Source organism: Littorina saxatilis, linkage group LG14 (genome assembly GCF_037325665.1).
Source record: "Littorina saxatilis isolate snail1 linkage group LG14, US_GU_Lsax_2.0, whole genome shotgun sequence".
Taxonomy (NCBI): Eukaryota; Metazoa; Mollusca; class Gastropoda; order Littorinimorpha; family Littorinidae; genus Littorina; species Littorina saxatilis.
In genome coordinates, this window is record NC_090258.1 from 7,766,295 (window position 1) to 7,776,607 (window position 10,313).

At 42.5% G+C, this 10,313-nt stretch overlaps 1 long non-coding RNA gene across 1 annotated transcript; it reads right to left on the minus strand.

Moving 5' to 3' along the window:
• Positions 1–4,040: 4,040 nt before the first annotated feature.
• LOC138947031 (uncharacterized) lies at positions 4,041–10,099 on the minus strand. The gene is made up of 3 exons (XR_011449524.1): positions 8,647–10,099; positions 6,478–6,598; positions 4,041–4,143 (listed from the first exon to the last, which is right to left on the minus strand). It is a non-coding gene; the product is annotated as an uncharacterized lncRNA (long non-coding RNA).
• Between the last annotated feature and the right edge of the window lie 214 nt (positions 10,100–10,313).

Consider the following 10,313-nt stretch of genomic DNA (forward strand, 5'->3'; position numbering starts at 1 on the left):
TAGGTGAAAGGACTGGTAAGGCAGAAATAAGACAAAAGAAGAGAAGTAAAGGGGTGGGGTAGCTTGGTAAAAACACTCCCGCCGCGTGAAGGCGACCCCATGGGAGCATTTGCACAGATGAATACAACTAAGAACACAAGTGACAAGTGACAAGTGAGAAAAAAAATGAACGAACAAGAGTGCAGTGTAAATGTATTACATGTAGTGGTAAATAAAGAGCAGTTTGTGCAGAAAGAAATTTATGTGTTTTACTTTTAGTTTGCGAAAAACAATCTGATTGGTTTAGTGTGTATGCGTGAGAAGTTGAATTTGTGTGTTTAACCACATCCTGATCCACGCATTAACTATGGTTTTTGATCCCCAACTATGGTTTCTTATGCCATTTACTATGGTCAGAGGCCAAAAGTACTTGACAGGTATGTGCAATTGCAGAAAATATTCATAGAATTAAAAGGCATACAATCGCAAATGTTCTGTATCCTTGTTCGTGAATGTCTGCGAGCATGAGAACCGTCCGGTCCCTCGCTTTACTCTGTCCCCTTGACTAATTACTGTCTCACAGTCACAGTCCCTTTCTTTGACTTAGTCTCTCAACCTCTCTCTGATTTGATTCGTTGATATTTGATAACTTGATTTAACATAGAATGGCTCTGTGTGCGTAATTTTAACCATTACTTAAACCAATGTTCACTTTGAGTAGCTGAGACGTGAACTGCATATACCGTAAACAACACACACTAGGGCCGTAACCAGCCAGGAAAATTCAGTAGCAGTCAGACTGTTGTGCTTGCGACCAAAGCCTACGGACAACTGAATATCACACGCACTGAAAAATGTGATGTCTCCTTCACAGTCAACACACACACACATACCGTAAAATCCCTAGCATAGGCCCACCCCCCCTGTGCACAGATTTAGGGCAAAATTGGGGGGTGGGCGTTTGCTAGGGATAGACCCCTTTGCACAAAGTAAGTTTTGTGCTCAATCGTGTAATTGAGTGAATACAAACCCCGAAAGCATGTAAGTTAGGTCGTGTGAGTAGAAGTGAAGGAAAAAAGAAAGAAAAATGACTTTGAGGCAAAGAAGGCCAACCGAGAGAGAGAGAGAGAGAGAGAGAGAGAGAGAGAGAGAGAGAGAGAGAGAGAGAGAGAGAGAGAGAGAGAGAGAGAGAGAGAGAGAGAGAGAGAGAGAGAGAGAGAAAAGGACTGGCTCTTCTGAAAACAACCCAAGCATAGTCATTCATATAAATTTATAAAGTAAAAAGAAAATCACCAGACCTTTGCAAGGACAAACAATAACAACACAATTCCGGGAAAAAGAAACTTGATGAAATGTCGAAATGTCAACACCAATGAAGCCCTTTCTTTCTGTACAGGGAAGAAATTACACGATCGTCTTTGGAAATGAAACGTTAACTGAACTTGGATTTTGTCTTCAAAAGGCCCAATCTTTCTGAGAAAGAAAAACCCACAAACTTAGGGAAAAAAAGAGGAGAAACTCGAAAAAACATGAACGATGGGTGGGAGTGAGGAGAGGGGACAAAGAATAAGAAAAAAGGAAAGAAACACGAAAAGGTAAAGAAGGGGAAAAAGATGACTTTTAGAACAGGCTGCACAAATCCTAGTGAAAGTGAGCCTATAGTCTCTTTGAAAAAAGCAGGGTGGGCGTTTGCTAGGTAGTTACCCCTGTGCACAACTTTTGGCCCAAAGTGGGGGGTGGGCGTTTGCTAGATAGTGGGCTTATGCTAGGGATTTTACGGTAATATATCCTTACAAACTTGTATGTAATACTTGTGCCCATACACACCTATACTGTAATAGTCATATCCTTACAAACTTGTACATTCTTGCGACTGTACATATATACCGTATTTGACGGACTACAAGACGCGACTTTTTTTCAAAAAAAATCGCATTGCGGCTTATAAAAAGATGCGGCTAAAACGTTACCTAAACTTGAATAGCATTCACCTAATGGAAGTCGCCGCGGATTTTCATTTCGCTCGATTAGCGATTACCGGTACTTTATTAGCTCTCTACTCAAGACTCGGCCCTTTTCTCTTTCTTTCGCGAATCTTCGTTTGTCAACAAGTCGTCGTGACAAGATACCGTACAGAGAAACATTGGATGTATCAGGATCTCGCGCGTGCGCGAGATTTCGTTTTTTTGTGTCTTGCGATAGTTGGAGGAGCGAGAGCCACCATGTTGTGTTTTCGTCCGCTCGAAATGTGCGCAAAAGTTGTAAATCATCCCAAAAAAGCTTATTCCGGGCGGGACTACATGTGCGTGTTGGTTACAAATTGTGTGTATGTGATGTTTTTCTTCAAACCTTTTCACTTTTCTTCTTTGTTTCACTTGTTTATTCTCCGAGCCGATTTTGCCAAATACTGTAATTTTCGTTTGCCTGGTTGTTTTGATTGATTGACACGATCTGATTATTTTTTTTTCGACGGCGGCTAATATAGTGACGTGGCCTATACGTGGCTCGTCCCAATTTTTTTGTTAAAAGTCGGGGGTGCGGCTTATAAAACGGTGCGTCTTGTAATCCGTCAAATACGGTACACATATAATTATACACAAACTTGTACACATTTGTGACTATATACTCATAATATCATATCCTCACAAACTTGAGCATTGGTCCGGACGTTTGTCCCATTCACTTATCCATGAAATGAATGCGAGCTTCTGGATATATGCCCAATGAAAATTCTTCAAAAGGTTTCAAACATTGAGCCCTGGTTTTTCTGAGTGTTGTTCGCTCATTGAACACTTTGGTTTTAACCAACTTCACCAATTTGTCTTTGGAGAAATGTCTTCCAGAAAAAATAGTGTGCAATTGTAAAAAGTTCAGTACACAATCTTTACCTGGCAATTTACCCTTTGTGCCTGTCCCTTTAGCAGTAAAAAAAGACTTGAAAATAAGAGGAAACTGATTCAGTGTCAGCAAATGTCCAAACAACATAGTCTCTTTTCTTTTTCAATGAACCCTGAGCAGAAGAGGGCTGAGCACTAGTCTGACTAGAGTCCTGAGCAGAAGAGGGCTGAGCACCAGTCTGACTAGAGTCCTGAGCAACAGTCTGACTAGAGTCCTGAGCAGAAGAGGGCTGAGCACCAGTCTGACTTTCTTTCTTTATTTGGTGTTTAACGTCGTTTTCAACCACGAAGGTTATATCGCGACGAGGGAAAGGGGGAGATGGGATAGGGGAAAGGGGGGAGATGGGATAGAGCCACTTGTTAAGTGTTTCTTGTTCACAAAAGCACTAATCAAAAAATTGCTCCAGGGGCTTGCAACGTAGTACAATATATGACCTTACTGGGAGAATGCAAGTTTCCAGTACAAAGGACTAAACATTTCTTACATACTGCTTGACTAAAATCTTTACAAACATTGACTATATTCTATACAAGAACCACTTAACAAGGGTTAAAGGAGAAACAGAATCCGTTAGTCGCCTCATACGACATGCGGGGTGCAGAGAAATAAGGATGTGGAAAAGAAGACTTTTGGTAAGTGAAATAAAGGTGATGGATCCAGTCAGGTAGAAATAAGACAACAAGAAAGGAATCGGAAATCTGCAGGGAATAGTAGGGAGAGTTTTCTTGGAAGGAAATATAGATGAAAGGACTGGTAAGGCAGAAATAAGACAAAAGAAGAGAAGTAAAGGGGTGGGGTAGCTTAGTGGAAACACTCCCGCCGCGTGAAGGCGACCCCATGGGAGCAACTGCTTCTTCATCAGAATGTTTACGTAGTAAATGTCTTCTCAGATGGCTGTCAAAATCTCCACAGTAAACACAGATTTCCCTGAAGAAGTTGACTTTGAAGTAGAAGTTGCTCCTTTTTCACTGACTGTTGAAGTAGAAGTTGCTCCTTTTTCACTGACTGTTGAAGTAGAAGTTGCTCCTTTTTCACCGGCTGTTGAAGTAGAAGTTGCTCCTTTTTCACCGACTGTTGAAGTTGCTCCTTTTTCACCGACTGTTGAAGTAGAAGTTGCTCGATCCTTTCCCACCGACTGTTGAGGTATAAGTTGGTCCTTTTCACCGACTGTTAAAGTAGAAGTTGCTCCTTTCCCATCGACTGTTGGAGTAGAAGTTGCTCCTTTCCCACTGACTGTTCAAGTAGAAGTTGCTCCTTTCCCACCGGCTGTTGAACAGAACACAACATTGATGTAAAAAAAAGATATAGAAGGGATCCGAGTCCCTTCGAAAGATTATGCCAATATGTATGTGCATGCTGGGTATCTGCTTTGACCACAGTCTAATCGTACCGTGAAGCAGGATCTTTTTCACATGCATATATATGATGCACACGTCGAGAATAGGCATGAAGAGTCTTACATAAGTCGACCCTGGATAGACTGAAACATCATCCACCCTACTTTCGAATGGACTCAAACCCTTAACTTAACTTTGTTTGCTCACCGCGCAGTCCACCCTTTGGTTATCTCAGGGCAGTGCTGCTTTGACATTTAATGTGCGCCACACACAAGACAGATGTCGCAGCACAGGCTTCATCTCACCCAGTCACATTATTCTGACACCTGGCTAACCAGTGGACTCAAACCCAGCCAGGCATGTACTATGTAGAGCAGCAAAATGTCGCCAAGACGACAATTTGCCGCAACAATGAACATAATTATGCTGACTTTGTCACAGAATAAGGCTGTCGGTTGAACTTTGAAGGCTGTTGGTATTTATTCATGCATAGTGTGTGTTATTCTTTTTTAAAAACCGTTATGGTTTTCTTTTCAAGATGGGTGCATATAAATGAGCAACTGATTGTCTGGCTATCTGACCGACTAGAAGAAGAAGAAAACAAGCATTGTCCGAGTGTGCGGGCAATATACCACCACCTGCTGCATAGATTTTCTCCATTTATTCCCTAACATTTAAAATTAAAAAGTCAATAATGAAAATAAGAAACACATACAGACAGTTTGAGCTATCAGTAAACTGCCGTGGGATGTTTGTTTGTTTGTTTGTTCGTTCTTGGGCTGAAACTCCCACGGCTTTTTATTTACGTGTATGACCGTTTTTACCCCGCCATTTAGGCAGCCATACGCCGCTTTCGGAGGAAGCATGCTGGGTATTTTCGTGTTTCTATAACCCACCGAACTCTGAAATGGATTACAGGATCTTTTTCGTGCGCACATGGTCTTGTGCTTGCGTGTACACACGGGGGTGTTCGGACACCGAGGAGAGTCTGCACACAAAGTTGACTCTGAGAAATAAATCTCTCGCCGAACGTGGGGACGAACTCACGCTGACAGCGGCCAACTGGATACAAATCCAGCGCGCTACCGACTGAGCTACATCCCCGCCCCACTGCCGTGGGATAACATAGGATAGCCTAGCCCCATCTTTGAGAAAATTGATAGCAATCACGAGCCGTCACTTACGCAAATTACGCTATTTATGCACTTGGTATTCGGTCCTGGAACTGGTACTACAAGAAATATATCACAGTCGGATATCCGATCGGATATCACTTCTATTCAGTAATCCAAAATCAATTCTGGTCAGTTTGTTTGTTTGTTTGTTTATTTGTTGCTTAACGTCCAGCCGACTACGCAGAGCCATATCAGGACGAGGAAGGGGGGGATGAAGGGGGCCACTTGTCAAGCGATTCCTGTTTACAAATGCACTAACCCATTACTTGTGTCCCAGCAGGCTTTAGTAAAACTAAATTAATACCTACTGGAAGATTACCAGTTTCCAGTATGTTAAAATAGGCTTAACCTATCTACTGCTGGACTTACATCAGAACACTAACAGATTAAACTATACATGAATCGCGAGACAAGCGGCAAGAGAAGAGATTTTTGGAAAAAATACAGGTGAATGAGCAAGAAGGCAGAACAAAGAAAAGAATTCATGAAGAAAAAGAGAGCATGACAGGAAAGAGGAACCAAAAATCTACCTAACAGCAAACTAGAAAGCTCCTGCGGTTCCAAAAACAGGAGGGGCCTTTAATTTCATAACCGCAGTGCCCCACTGCGGGAAATTCTGGTCAGTCCAATTGTTGACATGAGCTAAAGCAGGGCAACAATTTTCCGCTCAACACAGGCACAGTACAAACAGATTATTTATACACAAAAAAAGTCATACTGTATCATGCAGGGCCGGACTAGGCTAAGAGGAGGGGGGGGGAGGGGGGAGGGGGGTTGCCAGTGGTGGTCTAGGGGGAACATCCCCTTGGCAGGGTCAAGGGGCAGAGCCCCTTGTGGGGGTGAGGGGGCAAAGCCCCCTGAAGCTGATGGGTAGGTCATATTCTGAGATAGGAAAATGGTCGCTCCTTGCATGAAACGGCATAAAGTAAACAATAATAAAAAATGTTTTAAATAAGTGAGGTACATGATTAGGCTGGGGGGGGGGGGGGGGTTGCGCAACCCCCATAACCCCCCCCCCCCCCCCCCGGTAGTCTGGCCCTGCCATGCATGTGAAACCTGGCAATGTTATTTGTCTTTGAAAAAAATACCTTCATTTGAAGAGGACACCTTTCCTTTTGTAGGGAGTGGTTGTACAAGTGGCAAAATTGAGTACACCGTAGATACAGAGTCTGCGTCAGAGTTTTCCGTGTCTGGTCGGTATGAGGCATCCTGTCAAACAATTTAAATACAAACCGGCATGAAAATCCCACAAATGTATTATAATTTTGGTTTCTTTCAATACTTACCCTGTGGGTATTACATATGCATTATCCTAATATGATGCCATAATTGCTAGCACGAAAAATATGATAAACATTTATGTCTAAACCAATATTTATCCTGCCAGATAAATCTATACCTAAAGGTACATCTTTTTATTGGCTTATTGGAATCCTCACGTTGGAAAATGTCTGCGACCATTTTTGTTATGTCTCAAAAGTATTTATAAGCGCTATACGATCCAACAATCTTCCGATCGTGTACGTCGGAAGTGACCGTTAAACTTTTAAATCGAAATTCGCCTGACCGTCGGCTCGACCACAGGCAAGGCAGGCGTTAGCTTTGGGGATTGGTTTGGTATACAGAGAGAGCCTCTCTCTCAGTGCTGGGCCAGTCGCTATTATAGAATACTGATGGGCCGGTCGATGCAACGTGGTGTGCGTTGAGCTGTGATTGTCGCGGAGGGTATGAATGACACCGTTTTCATTATCTGTACGATAGCTACCCATTGCCTAAAATTTGAAATACAGGCTTAGTTATTTACTTAGAAGTGTGCATTTTTCTTGGGCTGATAGTGTGGTTGTGCACAAGCTGTTTGGTCTACAGTTGGGGGTAGAACGCCAGTTTCTAAATATGTGATGGTCTCCCCGACTGCATAGCATACAGAGTGCTCACCAATGCAGTTTCAGTGCCAGTAGGGGGTTCGCTGTTACTATACGATCATTCTGTGAACTACACAAGTTATGAACATGTGCTGTTTGGCCAAGAAGTGGCGTATTTAGTACATATGGGCGTGAATACTGGGTTTTCTTTCTAGTGCAGTAGTGGTGGAATGCTAGCTTCCTGGAGATTAAAACTTGGGTGGAATATAGTTAGGAAGGAAGGTTGGGATTCAGATCGGCTAAAAATAAACATGGCAAAAATTGCTCTGGACTGGCCCTTTAATCAACAGTTGTATATTATTGATTTCGGGGATATAACAGTTACAAAACTACATATTCAGGTTCGGATTTCAAATCCCCATTGATCTCCTCTCCGTATTCCAATGAAAAAATCAAAACAAAACAATCAACCCCATACGATTCCACGCACACAGATGCACCCATTTTCACATTCCCCTCACAGCGCGGGTATTGTCTATTTTATTCTATGCACAAATAAGCGATGCTTTGAGTAAAACCAACGTTTGGATTGACCATTGCATTATCTTATCAGTGTTTATGTAGTGCCCATATCACACCATATCCCATTACGCGTAATAGGCAAGTATGTCACACGCTTTCCTTCTCTGCCACTACTAAAGCAAACGTGTGCAAGATTGTTACATGCTTTGGAGCATGTGCAAGAACGGATTCAAACTCGAAATCGTCCCCCCAAAATGCACACACAACTTTTATTTCTCCTGCTGTTATCGTTTCTTCTCTTTACAAATTCTTCAACGCTGAGAATACTGTACTGTTTCCATACGCGAATTTAGCTGCCCTTGGAAAGTGGCTCGCTCAGGAGGCCTGTTAGTCTGAAACTGGAAGGACAGAGTTCTGAACATAGATGACAAAGACCCCGAAAAGAACAACATTTCGCGGATGCAGACACAGAAAGACGTCACGAAGAATGCGATGCTTCAAAAGATACAGACTGTGACGATGACTGTGACGTCGTTCACATATACCGAGACGTCATTCATAGTTGTTCGTTCACTTCCGTCAAAAAGTAGATCTCTCCACAATGGCTGCTCCTGTGTTTAGGTTTGTCAAGCTTGAGTACGCAAAACGTGTTTGTTCTCTCCTCTGTTGAAGCTGTGACATAAATGCTATTCCGACTTGGTCGTGTGACAGAGTTTTCTTCCACACTCGATTAGCTGATGTCTAACTCAGCCTGACGGCTTCGTTAGACAATCAACGTAATCTCGTGTGGAAGAAAACGTGTCACACGACCAAGTCTGAATAGCAGGTAATGTGATATGGGCACGACATATATATTTTAGTTTCTACACTCACACTGCTCTCAGATGCTGAATGGTTTGATTGGTCAGACTCGATAGATTCACACTCAGTAGGAAATCCTGAGAAAAAAAATCAACAAATTGTTTTAGCAGCAGCATTTCATCCACAGGGGTGCTGGTGACTAAGACCTTCCAAATCTGAAATCCACAAGATATTATTTTTTTTGCGCACCTAAATCGGAAGACTAAATAGTCAAGCATGAAAACACACAAGAAAGCTATAGGAAATTGACGCCAAAAAAAATTGATGAGCGGGGTGGGTGGGGGTGCAATCTATGATCCGATTCGTGGCCCCAGGGTGATGACGCTGTTGAAAGCGCCACATTTCAGTGGCAGTGGAGTGGAGTAACGCTTGCCGCGTCTTTCGTGGGATGTCTAGCAGACGACATCGCCAGCTATACTTTCTCGGTAATGAGAAATCAAAATCTTTAGAGTTAATTCCTGAATCGGACCTGATCAAATCGGAAATTATTTTTAAGCAAACATCCCAAATCAGAAATCCGTTTTGAATCAGACAACTAGCACCCCTGCATCCAACAGCATAGCAACAATTCCCAAGTATCATACAAATTAACACACAAGTGCACAAGACATACGGTACTTTACCCACTTTTGTTTTTTTACAACTGCCAATAACGCATGATTCTGCGTAATTGACGCACTGAAATCACGCCGAGATTTTCACTCACTGCGTCAACTGCGCAGGTTTTGACCCCTGTGAAGAAGCTTCCGTGCACAGCAGACACTATTTCCGAACGTCACCACTGAGGTGCGTTTCCGAATGCAAAGTCACAAGTATACAACGCTAGCAAAATCGCGTGACGTTCACTACTACTGTGTAGCGAAATAACTAACTTTGCAAGCCAAGTTTTCCCTGCCTTCAGTCGCTAGTTTACACACGTTAAACTTTGAGAAAAATCCTAGATAAAATGTGACTCCCTAAAATTCCAAAATGACTTCCAGATTTTTGGACAGGGGGTCATCATGACTTTGTTTTGAATCCTACAGGAAGCTCTGATGTGGGCAAAACAGGACCCCTGTCCACTTGGTTTGACGCCAAATCAGACTCTTGGCCATATATGTTGATCGTTAAAACTATGTACAGAACATGTGGATTCATGGGCTGAGACTAGCAGTGATTCTACATCATATTTCAGATCAAAGTCAAATAGCAAAGAAGGTGTGCAGCAAAATCGACTGAAAAACACCAGGTATCCACTTGGTTTCCAAACAATATGCCGAGATGACATCACTCGCCTTTCTTTGTTTGTATCGGTGGCTGCGGACCCTCGTCTTCTTCACAAGGTGATTCAGCATCAGCATCACTACCGTCTTGTTCACATTCGACTGTTTGTCCTGGTAGAGCAAAAGGAAAGAAGAAAATTTTACACATTATTTAGGATGGGAATTGGAAAAAGTGAAAAAGGCGGAAATTCACCTTTATGATCCCCCCCCCCCCCCCCCCAAAGTGTATGTTTCTGGTAACGTGACTAAAAAATATAGGGTAGGTAGGTCGGGAATCTTTTTTTTTTAAATATCTTTTTAACTTATTTTGTCAAAAAACAGGATTTTTTTCCTTCGAAAAACCATTTTTTTCTTGTTTTGTTTTAAATGCAAACAAAGTCGAGTCGGCAGGGAAAATAGGTAGGGTCGGGTGACCAG